Genomic DNA, 21,732 nt, shown 5'->3' on the forward strand with positions numbered 1-21,732 from the left:
TTCTTAAAACTCTGCCTCTCCTGGGTCCGTGTTTCCATTCTTTGGTCTCACGAGAAGCGATCCTGGCACTCACTTACTGAAAAGACCCCTACATCATTTGGGGAGTCACAGAAAAATATTCCTATTTCAACACTACACAGAACACCAAGCTGAAAGCTGAAAGCTTGGTGTTCTGTGTAGTGACTTCTTGCTGCTTTGAAATGGTTGCTCTTTCCTTCTTTGCAAGCTTTGGGAATATGCCCAGCTGTTGGAAGGATTTAGCTTACATTATATTGAAACATACAACAAGACAAACCAAGCAAACAAAACAACATAAAAAACTCCACAAACACAAATAAAATTGTTTAGTAGAATAATTTCTTACACATTTCAGCTAGAATGTGCCCAAATATTTCTTGCCTGTGGTCCTCAAGGGCTTCAGTAATTTGACCCACTCTTGTTGATTAGATTTGTAAAATAATGGTGCCATCATTTGTTAAAAAACTTTATTTGCTATTCAGCAATTTGTTTACACACAAAGGCCCCCTCTTCATGAGATGAAGCTTGTTAGCAATCCTGTACAAACCCTGAAACGGATATGCCATTTGCTGTTGTTCTTATGGGTGTATATATAAAATGATTAAAGAAGGATGTTGAATCAAATTAAAAACATGAAATAAGGGTGCTGTATGTATTTGAAGCCACAGAAGAAAGGTCCTCTTACTCAAAAGACATAAGTGAATGGAGTCAGGCAGTTTCCCATCCCAAGAAGCCCATTGAAAAATGGATGTTGGTTGTAGTAGCAGAAATAGCAGCAGTGAAATTTGAGCATGGAAACTTACTTCTTAAAGTGCAGTCTGTAGACCAGCAGCATCTACATCGCCTGGGAACTTGTGAGAAATTCAGAATCTCTGGCCATTCCCCAGTCTTCCAGAAACAGAATCTGTATTTTACTATGCTCCTCAGTTAATCTGTTTGCACATTAACGTTTGAGAACCACTGGTATGCACTATCCTTTCAAGAAGCTTGGCTGTGCAGAAAGGGAAATGGGTGGGAAGAAAGTGCTAACTACAGGTCATGGCATGTTTTTTTTTTTTAATTTGGACAAGCCTTGAGCATGTATGTATACGCTTGTAGAGAAGGAGACTTTTGAGAATAAGAAGTTAAAGAGGAAGGAGAGAAGTGGTTGAGGTCCCTACGGAGCAGGAGGGGCTGAGGTGTAAGCAAAGCAGGAGGGGCTGAGATGGAAGCACCTGTGGGAGATTAAGTTAAATTGGGTGAATGACACTTGTTCTTTTGAGTTTGGAGGGAGGGAGGAAAGGGTGGAAGTGCATATAAATTAGCTTGTATGTGAGGAAGGGTTAAGGAGGGCATTGGAAACATTGAGAATGCAGTGATATGCCATTTAATGACCAGGATAGATGATGAGAAATGTAGGGGATTTGATCCTGTAATATAGGCTGTACCGCTAGGTTTATGTAAGTGCAAACATCATAGAGTGCACTTACATAAACCCAAATGGTACAGCCTATGTTACACCCCTAGGCTGCATGGTGTAGCCTAGTGCTCCTAGGCTCTAAGCCTATACAGCATGTTACTGTACAAAACAACAGAAGATCAAATCCAGCACAAGAGAAGATGATGTAATCAAGGGATGCAGTAAACGTGAGATGTAGGAGGCAGCTGCCGGCATAACACATCATACTGTTTTACAGGAACCTTTTTTTTTTTTAATAAGTAGAAAGAGTACACTTAACATAATGATAAAATGTGTAGTATAATATATAAACAAACCAATACCATAGTCATTTATTATCATGTATAATGTACTGTACATAATTGTATGCGCTATCCCTTTATACTCATTTGACTGGCAGCACAGTAGGTTTGTTTACACCAGAATCATTACAAACATGGGAGTAAAGCATTTTGCTACGCTGTAGGGATGGCTACAGCATCACTAGTGATAGGAATTTTTCAACTCTATTATAATCTTATGGGACCACCATCATATATGCAGTCTGTCATCAACTGAAATATCATTATTTGACATATGACTATAGTTGAAATCGGTGGCTTGCTTTCACTGATAATAAAGGTAAGGTCATTTTCTGAGAGTAAAGGGGCAGGCCTCATCCCGGGACTCAAGGAAAGTACAGAGGACCTTGGAAACACACACTGACGAAGGAAAATAGTAGGTAAGAATAAGGAGACCTGAATTACAGCTTGCTTTGGCCACTCTTTTGGACAATTCAAAACACCTTCTAGATCTCTATAATGGAAGAGTTACCCTAGATCTCTGTATATTAAATTCCAGTGCTAAGCACTATATAATTCAAGAAACTAATGCTGTCTAAAATGTGGAACTGCATTGACTATATTAATACTTTCTTATTTTTAAAAAGTCAAAGCGCCTTTACATATGAACTAATTTTTTTTTCAAAAGTTGTTATCCTCATGTGAGAGATGGATAATCTTGGGCACAGATACATGACAAATCTTGCCCGTAGTCATGAACTGAGATTGGTACCAGGCTCTGCTGGCTCCCAGCTAGAGGTTTCTTCCACTAGACTATTTACATGTCATGATTTATCAAGAGCACTCTACTCTACTTGGAAAAAGAATTTTTAAAGAGCCGATCTCTCACAGAACATCCATGAGAATGCTGGAGGAAAAGTTAAAGAGAGATATACTTGAATATTTTATCTCGACATACAGCTTCCGAGGTCCCTTTCATTGTTTCTGCCAACAGGAAGTCATAACTGCTTCCGTTAGGCTTCTTGTTTCTGCAGCTTGTGTTTGGTAAGAAGAGGTTTTGTTTTTCAGTCCAGATGGTTAAAATATACTGTCTTAACTGGCATATTCGTGGCTATGTACTTCTTAGCACTGCGGATCATTGTTTCAAAGCCTTTCACTACTTTTGCTCTTTGATCAGGAAAAATCACTTAACAGTGACGCTGGAATCTGCTTTCATATACTCCCGTGTGTCCTTGTTCTCACCTACTGGTCTTTACTTCTCTGAAGAGTCTGACCTTATGAATTAAATTCTTTCTGATAGTAACATTAGTCAGGCGATTTGGGGAACTGGGGACTTTTGTTTATTGATCCTTTTATCTCCTGCTTTTTCCCCTGTAAAGGTCATTTTTCAATTTCCCCAGAAGGCATTTCTACTTCTCTTAGTAATTCTCCGTAAACATTAAGCTTAGGACATTCATATAAAAGCCAGAATAAACATTAAGCTTAGAAATGTCATATGAAAACTGGAAACAAGTCCTTGTGCTTCTGAGTATAGCTTAAATTAGATTTTTAAAAAATTTAATAAAGAAAGTAGCAGATTCTTCCACTCTGTGCCGGGTCAACAAAGGAAAGACATGGCCCCTTTTCTTCAGGAGTCTAGACTTGGAAGACTTCTTATCCTTTGGAGAAAGTATAAATGTTACTTTCTCCAAGATACCTTCCTTAATGTCTACTTCCCTTCCAGTGCACATTAGGTCTCCCTTTTCTGTCTTCTCTTAACCCTTGACTTGCTACACAACATTTAACACATTCTAGTTATATATACATTTGATTTCCCTCCTCAGCACCCACCCCACCCCAGACTATAAGCTCCACGATGGCAGGAGCCTTAGTAACTCTAGTAAATACTAAATAAATATTTTTTGAATGAATAATAACGATAGCAGAGAATATTTATTGTGCTTACTTACTATATCCTAGAAACTGTGCTGAATGATTTAGCCATTTTATCTTATAAATCCTTTGTCTTAGTCTGCTCAGGCTGCCATAATAATATATCATAGATTGGGTGGCTTAAACAACAGAAAGGTATTTGCTCATCCTTCTGGAGGTTAGAAGTTCAAGATAAGGTCTGGCTGCTTTGGTTTCTAGTTAGGGCCCTCTTCCTGGTTTGCAGACAGCCACCTTCTAGCTGTGTCCTCATATGGCAGAGAAAAATAGCTCTCTGGTGGCTCTTCCTGTAAGGGCCCTAAAACCATTGGATCAGGGCCTCACCTTTATGACCTCATTTAACTTTAATTACTTCTTTACTCCAAGTACAGCCACACTGGGGTTTAGGGTTTCAACATATGAATTCGGGGGGGTGGGGTACATACATCCTCCCCACAACCCTAATGAAGTAGGAACTATAATTATCTCTGGTTTACAAATGAGAACAGTGAGGCTTAGAGCAAGCAGCTTTCCCAGAGTTGCACTAATAAGTGAACTAACCAGTCACAGTCATTGGTCTTGTGTACTCAAACTGGGCTTATAAAGGCGTAAAGATCTGAATTATGTTGCATGTACAGTGAGGAACTACAGAATAAAAAATGAGTAAATTTGGTTTGGTGTAAACCAGGAATGACTTTTGGAAGAGAAGTAATCTGAGGTACTGAGTAGGATTTTTAAGGAACTTTATGCAAGGATGAGGTTTTTATAGGCCAATATAGTGACTTAAACATTGTGTGTCAGGACTCCTTTACCTTCAAGTTTTTAGAACCTCAGAAAGCTTTTGTTTATGAGTTATATCTATTGATATTTATTATATTAGAAATTAAACCTGGGAAGATTTAAAAAATATATTTAAAAGTAATAAACTCGTTGCATGTTACAGCAAATAATGTATATTTATAAGAAATAATTATATTTTCCAAAATTAAAAAAAATTAGTGAGAATGGTAATATTAATTTTTTTGCAACTATCTCTAATCTGTGTCTTAATAGAAAACAGCTGAATTCTCACATCTGCCTTTGCATCCAATCTGTTGTAATATGTTGTGTTGATTGAATAGATGAAGAAAATTCAGCCTTACACAGATATGTGTTGGATAAGGTAAAAGTAATTAAATAGTCTTTTCAGATAATTGTAGACATTCTGCTTTGTTACAACAGCAAAACTGTAAGTGGTAGGTTCTTAAAGGTTAGTTGCAATGTGAAATCTTAAACCGAATCAATGAACTTTTCAAATTATGTTAAAATCCATTGGTCTAGCTTGTACTTTGAATGGATTTTTTACCCATGCATGATTTTGTAACATCTTGAGTTGGTCATTTGAAAATATCAGTTCACTGAGTTACCTAGATCTTTCAAATGTTGAAAGATTTCACATTTCATTACACAGTAGCCAAAAATTAAATTCCACCACTCAAATGTCTCATCACGAAAGACTTCAAGTACTGGCAAGCTGTCAAGTTCATGGTGCAGACACAAGTTTTATAAAATCCTAATTTTCATTTGAAAACTAGATTTTTATCATTGGCATAAAATGTTGTCAGTTGTTTTCTTGAAGTGATAGGATTACTTCATTTGTTTTGAATTAAATGTCTGCTAAATGGCCAAGTCTAAATAATCATATTTTGTCAGTTTTTCCTTTCAAGTAAAATTTGCATTCGATGAAAAAAAGCAACTAGTTGAGCTTGTAACTCGAACAGTTGCACGAGCTATTTTCCTTGTGACAGCCGTTGGAATTACATATGCAGAAGTGCTTTATGCATTTTCCTCTTTCATCTTGTAAACTATGAAAAGGATGTGTACTCAAGGTTTAAAAAAATTCATAATTTTTATTACTCTATTAAGAAAAGTCTTAATTGAAGCCCCTATTTATTTTCCTCTGAGTGCCTGGCCTTGAGGGCCTCAATGACTACGAGTACAGTTTGGTGCCACAGCCTTAATTCATGCCAAGGCTTCTTTGGTGCTAATGTCACCAAAGTGAAAAAGACAAATACATCCTAGTATAATTATAAAAACGGTTTTCCCCTTGTTGTCCTCCTTGGGGTCGCAGGGACTACTTCTGCCTCCCAAGATCTGCGGACTGCACTTGGAGAACTGCTGGGCTAGAGGGTTCAAGTTGTGGGATGAGTTCTATAGGGAAGCCAGGAACAGGTATGCACTTGGTTTGAGTATAAAGTTCAAGGATTAGAGACCCTGAAATGAGCATGGGAGTGGGGCACAGGGCAACCCTTAAATGAAGTTGGTAAGAAAAGGTTTAGCAGAGTCTTAAGGCTCAGAAGCTCAGATTGTGGGGTATCTCTTCAAGGAAAATCAGACGTCTCTGTAATTTGTTTTGACAGAATAATACCATCCATGTGTTTCCTCTTCTGTATAATAGGAATGTAATAGAATTATAGTATGAACTAATGTATAAATCACTTTAGAACAGGGTCTGGCACATTGTAGGACCTATGTAAGTGTTGTTATGGTGAAAATGTTGTTTTGCTCTAGTTATAGGATTAATTAGGGAACTGTTCTCAAACTTCAGCAGGTGGCAGAATACGCGGCAGGGCTTGTTAAAATACAAATCGCTGGGCCCCGCCTCTGGAGTTTCTGATTACAGAGGTCTGAGATGGGGCCATGAATCTGTATTTCTAACGAGTTCCTGGGCGATACTGATACTGCTCTTCTGGGTGGCAACACTCCCTGAAGCTCTGAATCAGAGGAATTCACTCGGAGTCCTTTTCTTTCCCAGCTGCTCAGCAAGCCAATGTCTTTTATTTGAGATCCTTGGATGGAAAATGATGTCTCCTTTCTCTCCCTTTTTCATTTAACTTTGCCCAAGAACTGAAAATTTCCCTGCATGTTTGGGTGATTTTTTTTTTTTTTGCTCTGAACAATAACCTGATTCAGTATTTATTTTTTTTCAAAAATGTACTCCTGCACCTAATTGCCATTAAAGCCAGATGCCTCGTTTCCAAAAATTCACTAGATTGCCAACGTTTTTACTCTCCAGCATAATTTTCAACTGCTCTAAACACACTGACTAATGTCACCAGGGCATCTGTGCCACTTTCCTGAACTTGCCACGACTTCCTTTTTTTCAGGGCTTACGAGTATAGCAAAGGCTGCTAATTTTACAGCCACTGATGGAGATGTGCTACATGAAGAGTGTCGGAAGTTTGATGATTACCAGTGATGTTGATTTCAAATCGTACATTCAATGAATAAATAGGAGAGTGCCAAATGTGTGCAAGGCTTTGTGGTAGAGGCTGAGAACCAAACAAAGATAATACAGGCATGAACCAGTCTGGGTCGCTAATAAGGCAATAGGCAACTATAAAATAGGGGAGGACGGAGAGTTGATTGAGTGGAGGGGGCACCTCAATCCATGAGGGGCAGGGAAGTTTCCCAGGGTTGGTGCTATTGGAGCTGAAACCTCAAGGGAGATTGAATTAGTCACGTAAAGAAAGGAGGCAAATTGTGTGAAAGAAATTACAGGCTGAATAAATACATGTAGGGAGACCTAGAGGAGAATGAGCACATAATGTTTTTGAGAAGTTTAATTCGACTGCTCATTTAGGTTAGGTTATGGGGTTGGGGTGGGGGGCAGTGTAAAAGGTAGGAAATCACGAAAAGATAGAAAGATTAGTCGGAGCCTTCTATGCCTTTTGGGTTTCTCAATCTCAGCACTATTGACATTTTGGGCCAGATAATTCTTCATTGGGGTGGGGGTAGGGGTTCTCCTGGACACTATAGGATGTTTAGCAGTATCCCCGGTCTCTGTCCCAGATAACAATGCTAACCCACCCTCTCCCAATTGTGACAACCAAAAATATCTCCAGACATTGTCAATGTCCCTTGGAGGTGGAGGGGGGGAGATGCAAAATTGCCTCTATTGAGAACCACTGTTACTGAGTTTTGCCTTTATATTAAGAGCAGAGCAGGATAGTTACAGAGTTTTATTCATGTCTGTAATGTGAACAGATTTACACTTGGACAATCCCTATGGTAACAATGTGGGGAATGATGGGGATTTGGCGAGACTGGAGACATGGACACCTGTTAGGATATTGTTGCAGCAGTTTGGGTGGAAAATACCAGCCATGTGATCTAAGGTAGTGACTGTAGGGATGGAGAGCAGTATATGGATTTGAGATATATTTAGGTGATAGAATTGACAGGCTCCGGTGACTAACTGCATGTGAACAGTGAAGGAAAGAGAGAAATCAAGGCTGACTCAAGGTTTCTGGCTCGGGCCCTGCAGAAGATGGTGGGGCTATTCACGGATGAAGGGAGTCCAGGAGAAGGAACAGAGTTATTTAGGAGGATCAGAAGACACTTGGATTTAGATGCGTGAAATTTGAGGGGCATTATGATAGCCAAGTGGAGATTTTCATCTGTAAGTGGAGTTTTGGTTCTGGAACTTAGGAGACAGATGTGAGCCAATCAGTAACTAGATGAAAGTTAAAAACTCTGGATGAAGCTTAGGGAGAATCCATTGAGTGTACAGAGCAGGGAACTAAGGGCAGGTCCTGTCAAGAGTAGAAAGGGCTGATAAAGGGAGAAATGTAAAGGAGGAAAGCCAGAATGTGGAGGTGCCAGGGAAGGTTAGAAGAGCTTAGCTCTGTGAAGAGGAGCAAACTTTGCATCCATGGCTCAAAGACCTTTCTTTCCTTCAATGGAGTTAAGCCTCATGAGATTCCACATGCTCCTTAGGGTCATTCTACAGTGACTGGAACCCCTGGGAGACAGGAGGATGTGACTGGTTATGGAGATTACCACATTTACCCCTGATACAACCCAAGGAGGATCTCTGACTCATAACATCTAGGTGAAGGCAGATGCTGTGCCTCTGTAGGACTGACTTTAGCCCAGACTGCTGAACTTTGTAGAGGGCTTTGTAATGGAGATGAAATTCCCCAGCCAGAGATTACTTGACACTTCCTTAAAGAAAATCCTCTTCACATTGATGAGTAGTAGAACTGTGTTTCTGTTTCGTAAAAGCCAGTTTTGATGAAAAAATAATAACTTTAATTTAGAGATTGTGTAGCTATCACTGAAGGGTTATGATGCCATGTAACTCAGTCTCCAAGATCAGTGTTATACAGTATCATATCATTTTTTTCCTGAGTGGTGTGTGCTCCAGATACTGACCCTTGAAGGTACTAATGTATTATTTACATGAAACTAAGATCTAGTGCATTCTAAATGGCTGTGATTTATCATGACTATTTCAGAATGGGGTCCTGCGGCCATATGGTAATTCATCTTGAAGGAAATTCTGTGTTGTATACTTGGATTTCATGGTTCAAAATCAGCAATAGTTTTAATGCTCTATTAATTAAAATAAGATGCTTCATAAGTTTTTCCACTTAATATGGAATGCACTTGGTAGCTCATATTAGAAATAAAACCCTCAGAAGCTTTACATTTTCTGTCTGGCAATCTTCGTTTTTCTAATTTATGTGTCCCATTTGCTGTGAAGGAGTTGGGAAGTTGAGATTTATAGCCATCACAACTGGGAGTGTTAAGACTCTTAATTAAATGAGAGCTTGTTTAGGTATTCAAATGGAAAACTGTGACTGAACAAAATAAAAATTGCACTAAATTTGTAGTGGGTTATCTCCCAAACTTAGTGCAGTGTACCCTTTCCTGGTAATTCCAGTTGCCCAACAATCCACATGGTGACTATGGGAGAAACTATTTTTTGTATACACAACTTTTTAGCAGTGACTGATTGGAGCAGGATTGGATTTCTGTACCAAGCTATGCTGATAAGCCCCTGCATCTGGGACTCTCTAATTGGTTCTACCAGATTCCCAGTGTGTCTTCTGGGTGGGGCCATTTTCTGTTATGCAAATAGGGAAATTGAAAAAGCAAGTCTTCGAGAATAGAAGAATAAAGAGAATGAAGAGAGAAAAGCAGAGACAAACAACAGAGAGGAAGGACTCCCAGGCTTCCCTGGAGCATCTCAGTCTCTTGTTCCAGTCAATTCCAAGATCCAGCTCACCCATGACTTTAGGGTCTCTCATAGACCCCTGTATCCTTTTAATAAATCAACCACGTCATGGTTTCCTGCATATGAGAGCAATGAAATGGGCAACATTGCTTAGATTTCTATTTTCTGATTGGATGGTTGTTATAATGCTTTGTTTATATATTTAAACAAGCTCTTTTATGACTTGAATATTATTTGATGGCTTTAAGTTGAGCTAGTCTTTGGTTTAAATATTATTGATATTTTCTGAGAAATACAATGATAAGCATAGGAAATGGAACAACGCACACAAGTTTGAAACTAGATTCTTAAAGGAAAGGGGTGTGTGTGTGTGTGTGTGTGTAAGTGATGGTTTGTTCCAGGTCTAGGAATCCAAGCCTTTCAAAATTTGTTATGTGGACAAGGAAAAGAGAGTACGAAGTAGTGACCATAGAGCCCTTGGGATGAAAGTTCACTTCCAATTCTTTTCCCAAGAGACTGTGTTTCTCTTTTTCTGGTTCTATTCCTCTTTGTCCCTTGAAACAAATGCTTTGAGATCCCAGCCTAACCAAGGCCCTTCAGTGACCCAATGTTTTTAATGATTGGGAAAAAGACTGCTTTTGCATCTTTGACATTTGAAGATTATTAATGATAAATATCCTCATAAAGTTGCTCTGTCCGTAGGATAGTAATGCAAACCAAAATGTATCCTAATGATCTAGTATGTCCCTTTTTTATTCAAAACTGCCTGTGGTGGTGGCCCATTAGCTCAGCTGGTTAGAGTGATGCTTGTAACACCAGGGTTGCCGGTTCGTTCCCCACATGGGCCAGTGTGAGCTGCACCCTCCACAACTAGATTGAAACAACTACTTGGCTTTGAGCTGATGGATCCTGGAAAAACACACTTAAAAAAAAAAAAATAAATAAAAGTGTTAAAACATGTTAAAAAAAACTACATACAAATATATAATATTTATATGCAGGACACATGCATTTGTATGTAGAGACTGAGATGTCTCTGTATGTATAGAAAAATATTGTGATAAATAGCACCCAAAGGGTTAAAAGTGATTACTTTTGGGAAGGAAGGGTTGAAAGAGCAGGAGAGTGAACTGTCACTTATTTACCTTAGAATTTTTTAAAGAAATCACATTAGAATATAATTTAATTTTATACGCATTTTTATTACTATAAAATGAAAACTTAAAGTTACTTATTTGCGATTTGAAACCATTATAATGAGATATGAGAGATCAACAGTTGTGCTTATCTAAGCTTTTATTAGCTACTAATTAGGTTGTTAGACCAGTGTGTGTGTGTGTGTGTGTGTGTGTGTGTGTGTAAAGGTATAAGGAAAATTGACACTTGACTTCTAACTATAATAAATTGGAAAATTTTATGTGTCACGTATACATGCTTTAGATAAATGAAAATTACAAATATCCACTTCCGGTACTGTGTAATTTCCAAATTATTTAGAAACATCATATTGTTCTTTATGTAGCATGTTGTTATTTTCTACATGTCAGTTATGTTCATTTAAGGAAAACCTTTTATAGTGACTTTTACAATCTCACTTTAGTCAATGCTGGCTATGACCTTTAGAATCCCAAAGTAAGTTTCTAGGATCTCTTAGGTACCCTTACTGTGCATCTCATAAGTAACATCCTGTTATAAGTGTTCATATACGTGGTTCATATATGGAAAAATGTATCAGAGGATGGGAAATCTGAGAATCTGAGCCAGGTATATAAGCGAGCAGTATTTCTTTGTTTTTCCTTGGAATATTAAGAAGAAAAATGTTTGCAAACATGGTGAGAAAGAGTCATACTTCCTGATTTTGTTACTAGTCAGATCTTTGATTTTGGACAAGTTATTTAACCTTTCAGAGTCTTAGGTTCGTCATATTCATTCATTTGTTCATCAGATATGGTAGGGTACCGTGATGATCCAAAAAATACCTTTGGATCTTATAGTCAGCATTGCTTCTCCAGTTTTAGCACGGATCAGAATCACCTGTAGAGCTTATTAACACAGATAATGCATCCCACCCTCAGATTCCTGACTTAGTAGCTCTCTGGTGGGGGCTCAGAATTTGCATTTCTAGAAAGTTCCCAGATGATGTAGACACTGCTGGTCCTAGAACCACACTTTGAGGGCCACCAGTTTAGCTTGTACGACTAGACATCACTCAAAGTTGTCAAATTCTAACTGTGCCAAGTGCTACACAGGAGAGGGGCCTGGTGCTATGAAAGAACATATGAACTTTGGGAGGTCAGGCAAGGCTTCCCTGAATGAGTAACTCTTGAGATGATGGAAGAGTTGGGAATAAGTAGGTGAAGAAGGAATGAGACTGAGAGGTGGTTTTTCAGATAGAGTCTTTGAGGAGGGAGCATTTTAGCTCTAGTACTAAAAACTAGGGAGATGGGGTTATGAGATGAAGTTGGAGGGAGGTATGTCCAGTGCAGAGCCATCTGAAGGATTTTGTCCTTTATTTAAAGGGCAGTGGAAAAGCATTAATGTTTCTAAAGAGAGAGAGAGGGAAAGAAATAGAGTGGGGAGGGAGACAGTGATGTGATCTATTTAGTGTTACAAGACAAATCACATCATCATTTGGCTCCAGTGTTGTGACCATGAATGTGGGCAGACAGGAAAGGAGATGATATCAATAGTCTGGGTGAAAATTGATGGCATGTTTTAAAATAGGGTTAATAATACATAAGGGTGTTAAGATGAGGCACTCATACCTGTAAGATGCTCAGTGCCGGCACACAGTAAGTACTCAGACAATGTTAGTTGCTATTATCCATTAATGAAAACAAATATTTTGAGGCCCAGAAATTATCAGGACCATGGAAAGTGCCACAGAAATTTCATCCATACTTGAATTTTTAGGCTTTTCCTATTCAATCCCAGCTAGAGTGGCCTTGGAAAGTATGTCAGTGTGCAAAAAAGAAAAGAAAAAGGGAAAAAAAAGCCAACCCAGATATTAAATCCTTATGTTCAGACTGAGAACATGAAACCAAAAGAGAATTCATCACTGAGATGGAAACTGAATTTATAGGTGGTTGTATGGCTGGTTGGCACTGATGACAATTGTTTATAGTTCTCTTGTGTGTAGAAAAAAGTAGTGGTTTCTTTGCTTAGGAAGCCAGGATGTAGGGAGAAAATAGCTGTTCAAAAAAGAATAAACTATATTTCTGTGGAGCAACTAAATGAAAAGGGTAAGAGGGGGATGAAAGGTAAAAGGGGGGTGGGGAATCATAGGCCTCAGCAGAAAGGAGGTAACAAAGTGCTTTGAGTAGTGTCATTTCGAATTCTAACGGGAAGACATAAAAGGGGCAAGAATCTGTTCTTGGATGTAGAGTGGCAATTTCCAGTTCATAATTACTAGTAAACCCTCTGTACACAGCACTTAGCATGTGCAAAATATATTGACAAATGCCTTAGTAAAATTCAACCCAAGCTCTAGGAGCATTGACTTGGTAAAATAATGGTATACCCATTAAAGAAAGGTAATTAACTGACTCAGCAGTCCTTCTGGGTAAAGTGACTAGATGGCAGAGATAACCGTGAAGGACATAGACGACAAATCAGGGGCATTTTCTGGCTACAATAGAAGGATGACACACAGAGAGACAAAGCCATGCACACACTTTTGACTTTGATTTGAACTAAAGGCAATGTTCTTTACCCAGAGAATAGGGGGAAAGTCACTGATGTTTCTAAGAGTTATAAGGGGGAGAGAGAGAGAGAGAGAGAGAGAGAGAGAGAGAGAGAGAGAGAGAGAGAGAGAGAGAGAGAGAGAGAGAGAGAGAGAGAGAGAGAGAGAGAGAGAGAGAGAGAGAGAGAGAGAGAGAGAGAGAGAGAGAGAGAGAGAGAGAGAGAGAGAGAGAGAGAGAGAGAGAGAGAGAGAGAGAGAGAGAGAGAGAGAGAGAGAGAGAGAGAGAGAGAGAGAGAGAGAGAGAGAGAGAGAGAAGTACATACCTATACAGTGAGCACCAAGGCTTTAAAGAAATGCAATACAAGTATTTATTATGAACCTTTTTTTGTGTAAGGCCTCTGCAAGGTCTTGGAAGGGATACAGATGTGGGTGAAGCCCTAGGTTTTGCTTTTATAAAGCTGTGCATCAAAGGAGAGGGAAAAGTGCCCCACCTCTACCCCATGTCCTCTCCCCCAGCCTCTTCCAGTTACGGCTCTCATGAAACTGCAGTAGTGGCTGATGGATGTGTGTTGAGTTGCTGGAAAGGGTAGTAAAGGTGATACTTAAACAACATCAAAAGAAGGGAGTGAAGGGCGAAGTGTCTGCAATTGGACACTGCGTATTTTATGCTAATGAAACCTGTCAGTCTTAGATATTTATATCAGTTTTTTTTTTTTTTCGGTGAAAAATCTGCCTATAGACTTAAAAAATGCAGGCAACTCATCTGTATGTGGCCTGAGTGCATTGCATTTTCGAAGTATTAATTTATTAGGTATAAATTGATGTGGCCTTTGGGTTGTTGGTGTTAAATATGGAGATGTAAATGTTCTTCATTTCATCTTAATTATGAAGAAATTGCCTGTCAAGGAAGGAAATACTTCCTGAGATAAGCAGGTCTGCAGCTTCATAGGTATCCAAGTGTGGTAATTTTTAACATATAATTAAACTTTATTGGTGCAGATTAATTTATGGGAAGTTGTAGAATCAGAGTTTAGGATATTTTTTAAATGAGAATTTTTATTGTATGTTGAAGTAAACTTAATGGCAGTAAACCATGTGCAAGTATTGGCTAGGTGTTAGCGTACATGCCAAAGAAATGTAGGGTTGTTCTCAGCCTTGGTTTGAATTGGTTTGAAAGTAGAGTCACCTGCAGCTCTTTAGAAAAATCTTGAGACCCAGGTGAAACTCAGGTCGATGTAAGCTACACTTAGTTCAATGGAGGTGGCTCTCAGATCAATGAAAGAGCGCTCAGATCAATTAAATCCAAGTCTCTGGAATTGTACCTATGCGACACTAGTTTGTAAAGCTCCCCAAGTGATTCCAATGTGCAGCCATGTATGAGATCTAGGTCAAAGCCCTGGAGAGCTCAAAAACTACCCAATACCAAGTAAATAAAAACTCTGAGGAATGGGCTGGATTGGTAAGTTTTATAGGCTCTCCAGGTGATTAAGGATTTAATGCACATTGAGGATTTAAAACCAATAGTATACACCTTACCCTCCAGAGGATTAGAGTCAAATGAGGGGAAAAAATGACTTATAAGTGAAACCATTGAGAAGTACAAGAAAGTCCATGATTGAGTGTCAAAAAATGAATAAAAGACAAGGGGTGATAAGAGAATATAAATGGTAAATATTTAATGATAAATGAAAATGATTTATATTTAGCATGTTGATTCAGATGGAAATTGTGTTTTCCAAGTGTAGAAATTCTTTGAAATCCTTATTTCCAGCATACATTTTCACCAGGTATTCTACATTATAGGTTAAAACTTGCTCATCTTACCTGCCAGGATTACTCTAAATTCTAAAGCAGAAGGGTTGGAATTGAGAACTGCCCATTTAACCTGGTCTCTAAGCAAGCCAAGGGTTTCTAGAAGTGAGTAGTGTGGAGCTGGGTGCTGTGGGAGGGCTCTGATGATGGAAGGAGTCCATTTTATTTTAATGTGGATGTGGGAGGAGAGCTATTTGTGGAAGAGTTGTTGACCTTGATATCCAGGACCACGTGTCTCAAACCTGCACTATTCAGAATATTCCATATCTCAGGACATGTGTCTTAATGCTAAAATCAGGCAATGGCAGTCTTTTTCTATGGGGTGTGGGAAGATTTACTTGATGGAACTTTCTCAATTTAAGTCTTATTCCCATAATCTTTTAGCCCTTTGGTAACCACCGCTGGTAGTCTCTTGAGAAGATGGGTGAGAGATGGTATGGGACATTTCTCTGGATTTCCATACTATTCCATCCGAGTACCAACAGCCTTGGAATCTTATATAATAATAGTACCTTACCTCGTAGGGTGTTTATGCAGATTTAGATGAATTAGAATATATAAATGCACTTAGGACAATGCTGGGCACATAGTGAGCCCTCAATAAATGTTAGCAGTTCTACAACTTTCCCACTACTGCTGTTACTCACATCATTTGTTTCCTGGGCTGTGGGGCCCTTGACAGCAGGAAAGATCTCTCCCTTGTCTTTATATTCCCAATCCCCTAGCACAATGCTTGGCAGAGAATCTGCCCTCATTAAATGTGTGCTGAGGGAAGGCTTGGCCAGCTTAGATCTGATTGGTCCAAAGCACTTCTGTAATTATTTATGAAGTGTTATATCAGATTTTCGATGGTATTCTACCTGAGTGAAGAGCTCCATCATGTCAACACTGCAGAGAATTACTGCTTTAGAGGAAATGGCCTGCTATACACTCCGTGGTCCACAGTCTCCCTCGTGCCTTCCTAGTGGTGGACAGTCCACTACATGGCCCTATGTACCTCCCTCCCTGCTCATGGTTCCCCAAAGGACAGGTCAGGCCCCAAGTCATCATGCTCTATGGAAAAGTGAGTGCAGAGCCAAAAGAGTCGTAGCTGTGATAGCAAGGATGGGGAGAGCGAGAGATCCTGGTGACGTCAGGTGGACACATCAAAAGAGCCCCTTTTCAGCAGAGCATCTTGTTTGGTCCCATCTGGCATCCTCTGAGGGAAAGTTAGTGTGCATTTATTAATGGGACCCTTGCTGCTACTTTTATGTTGTCAGGGAGAAGGGAAATCTACAATGGGATTGAGAAATAATGAAAGTGCATATATTTTTTTCTCACAAAGAAACCAAAAGCATTTCCACAGCTATATTCTTCAATGCTGCTGATTTTATGCTTCAAAGAATTGAGAATGAATACCTGGCAGTAAGTACTAAATCTGTGTGTAGTGACTGACAGATTAAGCACGAGGGACATTAAAGGAGATTAGACCATGGATCCCCAAACAGCAAATGTCAGTATTATTTTCCATCTTGGAATTGAATGAAGTTGCCTTATGTTTCTCCCCATAACCAACACCATTATATTCTTCCAATTTGGTTCTTACATTACTTCTCTCTTTACAACATCATTCACTTATTCAAATATGTTTCTTGAGCTTCTTTCATGTTATGGCTTGGTGCTAGCTACTGAGAAATATAACAAAACGAGACATGGTTTTTGGACGCGGGTAGCTTATATATCAAGAAACAGAAAAATGAGACCATAAAATAATCCAATGAGGTCTTATGTGATGAAGTTCTATGATGCCGCGGTGAAAGGATCCTTGGAAATGAGAGGAGCAGCACAGAAAGGAACACCACCTTTCAGGATGGGTATAATCGTGTCTCGTCTGTTGTCTGTCGGAGACAGCTGAGGGCTGCTGGCTTTTCATTTTCCTCCTGGCTGTGGAGGGCTGTGGGAGTGGTAGGAGAATGGTCATTGGAGTTATTTCTAGGTTTGAATCATCCTGATCCTGCCACTTTCCAGTTGCAGGGCTTTAGGCAGGTGACTTAATATTTCTGAGAAAAGCTAAATACGTCTGTACCTTTCAGAGGTGTGTAAGGAGTGGCACTGATGCTCACAGTTAGCAAAGTACTGGACTTAGGTGTTCAGTAGGTGGTAATGGTTATGGACAAATCATAACAGTGAAGATGTTTCTGTCGGTCCACTAAATGCATACTTAAATAATTACTCTATTCACCTTGCTCAGGTTAACTTGTCTTTCTTTATATGACAGATTTAGTACTTTTCATTCCCCTAAATTAGATGCATTAGACAATATAGCATGGAGTCAAGCTTGCTTCACTTGAGGAAGTAATGTGTTGTTTATTTTTCATTCCTTTGACATTTCTTAAGGATTCCCAAAGAAAGAAGGAAGCCTCAGGTGGCTGCCATCACATATTAGGAGGGAGTTGTCAATCCAATATTTTTGATTCTGGTTCTTATATCTTTCTCTTATTGTAGTAGTAACTAGTAATAACAACTTATATTTATTGAGTCCCTGTGGTGAGTATTTTACACCATTAATATCATTTAACTTTCTTAACAGTTCAGTGAGGTAGATGTTTAGCCCCGTTTTACAAATTAGGAACTCCAATTGCATAGCTGGCCAGTGAGTAATAAGGTAGGATTTTAACTCTAGCAGTCTTGCTCCAGAGCCTGTGCTTCTCTCTGTGGTACCTGGCTCGCCTGCCTTCCTACCTGACCCACCAAGCCTGGGGCTGTGCCACCTGGCTGTTGGCTGTCTCTGCTCCTGTGCATATGGGGTTTAGCACCATTTGAGAGAATGTATGGTACGCCTTACCTGTCCCCTTTTCAAATTGATGCTGAAGAATGGATACTAAATTTATCTTCTCTCCAGTGTTGATTCTTCACAGCCCATATTCTTTACTGGCTTGTTAAATTTTCACCTAAAGTGCACCTAACATATAAAATGACCTTGGAACCTGCTTCATGAAAAAGCTATCTTGTCCTTCGTCCTGGGCAAGAGGAGCCAGGCCCTGAGCCCTGCTCCTGTGCTTCAGCGGGAACTTCTTAAACTCTTGCTCAGTTTCAGCTCCTTCATAAATGAAGTAAGGGCTCTTTAGGGCCAAGGAGAAGGTTTGCCCAGAAGCCTTACCACTCCCTCTACACTATAGGGCCTAAGGGCCCCAGAACTCTCCACTCAGGCAGCCCTTATCCTATCTCAAGGTCTGCTGGGAATATTTCTCTGGGTCCATCCTCCTGTGGGCTGACCTTGGCTTCCTAGAGAGATCTGGGCAGCTATTGGAATGGTGCTGTAACTTGCAGTCTATCCTGAGGTCATTAAGACAATGATTTCTACATCAAAGTGCTTTGTGAATGGTAAGGTGTTGTGTTAGGCTTTTCAGGCTGATATAACAAAATACCATAGAGTAGATAGCTTATAAACAACAGAAGTGTATTTCTCACAGTTCTGAAGTCTAAAAGTCCAAGATCAGGGTACAAGTATGGTTGAATGAGGGCCCTCTTCCAGGTCACAGACTTCTCACTGTGTCCTCACAAGGTGGAAGGAGAAGGGATCTCTTTGGAGACTCTCTTATAAGAACACTAATCCCATTCATGAGTGCTCCACCCTCATAATTTAAGTACCTCCCAAAGGCCCCACCTCCTAATCCATCATCTTTAGGGTTTGGGATTTCAACGTATGAATTTGGGGGGATGGGGTGGGGGGGGAACACAAACCATAGCAGCTAGCATACAAATTTAGCCATTATTATGTCATGCCTGCTTGCACAGCAAAAGCTCATGATTACAGTACTGGGTTGTAGGATTAGTCTACAAAAGAATGAGAGTCTAGTAGGTCACAACCTACTGAAAGCAGAACAGCCTCACAGCATGTGCCTCTGCCTTCCAGAGTCTGACTCTTATAGGGGGATTGCTGCTCTGGATAAAATCTGAGGGCTTTCAGTCTAACTTTCTGAGGAGGGCCTGGAGGGGACTAAACTCAATGACTGAGAGTGGGCCCAAGTACAAGTTCATTATACGTAGATTGAGAAAGGTAGGGTGTGTCATTGCATCGGTCCCTTACTCTTGTCCTTGGCTGGGATCTGAGTATCCCTGTTATATGTAGCAGGATTCTCTTTCCATTATGCTGATGGGGGTTCTGAAGTAATCGTTGGTTTACTTTATTTTTTATTTTAACACCTGCCCCTGCCATTTTATAGTCACATTGTACTTGGACTAATAAACATCATAAATGTTTTTCACCTTAGTGTTCTCTTTCAGTGGATTTTCCTGTATTCTATAAGCATCCTCCCTCCCCCAACACATACATACTGTGTTTCCTTGAAAATATGACTTAACCAGAAAAGAAGCCCTAGCATGATTTTTCAGGATGACAGACATCCCCTGAACATAAGCCCTAATGTATCTTTTGGAGCAAAAATTAATATAAGACCTGGTCTTACTTTCGGGGAAACACAGTATTTCTCTGGAGACAATTAGTGCTGATAAGGACTTTTATGGAGTGTCTCTTTCTATCGCTCTTTGGTGTTCTTCTGCTTCCTGGCCCAGTTTGGAGTTTCTTGCTCTCCAGAAGCCTTCTGTGCTTCATCTTTAAAGATGAATTTATCTTTTGTGCTTCTCAAAGCTTTTGTGTCTAGTGGCTCATTTGGCTTATGTGCTGGAGCTTTCTTGGGCATTTTATGATTTGATGCTGCTATTTTCAAAGATTTTTTAAAGAATTTGCCAGGCTGCTACTCTAACGTTCACTTGGTAAATTGCTAAGTAGCAGTGTCTGGAGAGTAGGTCTGTGATGTTGTGCCCATTATAATGGCTACTTTTACCCCGTGTCTGTGGCACTCAGTGCGTCTTCACAGCCCTTGAGCTTGTGCTGTGATAAAAGCACGGATGTTTTACTCTCATGAGCACAGTGGCTCACAGGGCTTCCCAAACTCTGTCTTTTATATCAGCACATCTCATATGTTGTACAGATTGCATCCTGCTCAAGCGTACTGGACCAAGAGGCCAAGTGGGGGCTGACTGCCAGCCTGAACTTCCCTTGCCAAGCCTTGCACCTGGTTGTGGGCTGTATCCCCACGGGAGGAACCTTTCCCTAACACAGACAAAGGTGTCATGTGGGCTAGCAGCCGGTCTGCTTTAACATAGCTAGTTCTCTTTAGGGAAGAAGATGGAAGAAGATGGGTGGTGATTCTTGTGGAGAACCAAACTCTGCTTATTCACCTGGAATCTTAAAGTTTCTCAAGATAAAGGAAGTCATGAGAGGCCAAAACAAATAGTTTAAAAGTTGTTAAAGCACTGCTTGGCATTTGCTAGCATTTTACATGCCCAGGATGATTTATTATGTTCCCTCAGTTTATTCTTTACTTAGGGAACTTGCAGTGAGAGCTACAGAGCTGATTGCAGCCTGTGTGGCTACTGGAACATCCTGCTGAGTCCGACTCTCCCTAGAGAATTGCTGCCCCTAAGTTATATTCAAGCAGCCCAGCTGTGCATATTAAGATAACCTTGTCCCCACGGGCTCCAACAAGCCAGCCGCTGTCTTCTACCTAGTTCAGTCAATGCCCAGAGTAGCCCCATTTACAACTAGGACTGCATTTTCTGGAAGTAAACAATGTAGTGAGTTGGTAGCTTTTGCTGTGCTTCAGTTATACCTGAGAGCTACATGTACCTTAGGTTTTTTCGTCATGTGAATCATAAACTAGTATGCTGAAGGGATAGTACAAATATTTCCTGATGGCGCCCTTTGTTCTGAGGTCTATGACTTGGACCTTGTCTAGATTGAAATGGATTTGTTTCCTGTTCACCTGGGAACCTGTGCTAACGTGATGTCAGGCTTTCTGTATTTATTCTTGCATTAGTCCATCAGGGCTGCCATAGCAAAATACCACAGACTGGGTGACTTAAACGACAGAAGTTGATTTCCAGCAATTCTGGAGACTAGAAGGCTAAGATCAGTAGGCCAGCAGGGTTTGTTTCTGGTGAGAACTCTCTTTGGCTTGCAGATAGCTGCCTTCTCCCTGTTTCTTCACTTGGCCTCTTCTTTGCGTGTACATCCTGGAGTCTCTTCCTTTTCTTCTAAGGACAGGGTCCTATTGGATTAGGGAATCACCCTTATGACCTCATTTAACCTTAATTAAAGGCGCCATTTCGAAATACAGTCACGGTGGAGATTAGGGCTTCAAAACAAATGAATTTGGGGAGACACAATTCAGTCCATAATAACCCACACTTGCTAGACTTTCTCACTTAAACATATCCAGTAGATATTAAAACATCAACATTTCAGTAATAGCTTTTCTGTCTATTTGGGCTCATGCAGCCATGTTAAAGACTTCATTTCCAACCTCAGAAAAACACTCCATTTACAATAACTACACTTTGGATCTTGCCCCTCACATGGCATCCTAATTGTTATATCCCCAAATCTAAGCCTCATTTTGGAAATTGCTCCCCTATGTTAAATATAGTGAAATGCTTCTAGCCAATCTCATTTTGTTAAAATTAAATTGGTGTTCTCTGGACCATATTTGTCCCGTGAGCAGTGTTCTCGAAGGGCTCAGCAGGCTGGGGCCCCCAGCCTGTGCTTGCA

General features: G+C 40.0%; 1 protein-coding gene across 2 annotated transcripts in view; it reads left to right on the forward strand.

Moving 5' to 3' along the window:
• ST6GALNAC3 (ST6 N-acetylgalactosaminide alpha-2,6-sialyltransferase 3) overlaps nt 1-21,732 on the forward strand; it is a 521,545-nt gene that overhangs the window by 102,357 nt on the left and 397,456 nt on the right. The window lies entirely within an intron of this gene.

Source organism: Rhinolophus sinicus, chromosome 14 (assembly GCF_057876585.1).
Source record: "Rhinolophus sinicus isolate RSI-liver-muscle chromosome 14, RSI-T2T, whole genome shotgun sequence".
Classification (NCBI taxonomy): Eukaryota; Metazoa; Chordata; class Mammalia; order Chiroptera; family Rhinolophidae; genus Rhinolophus; species Rhinolophus sinicus.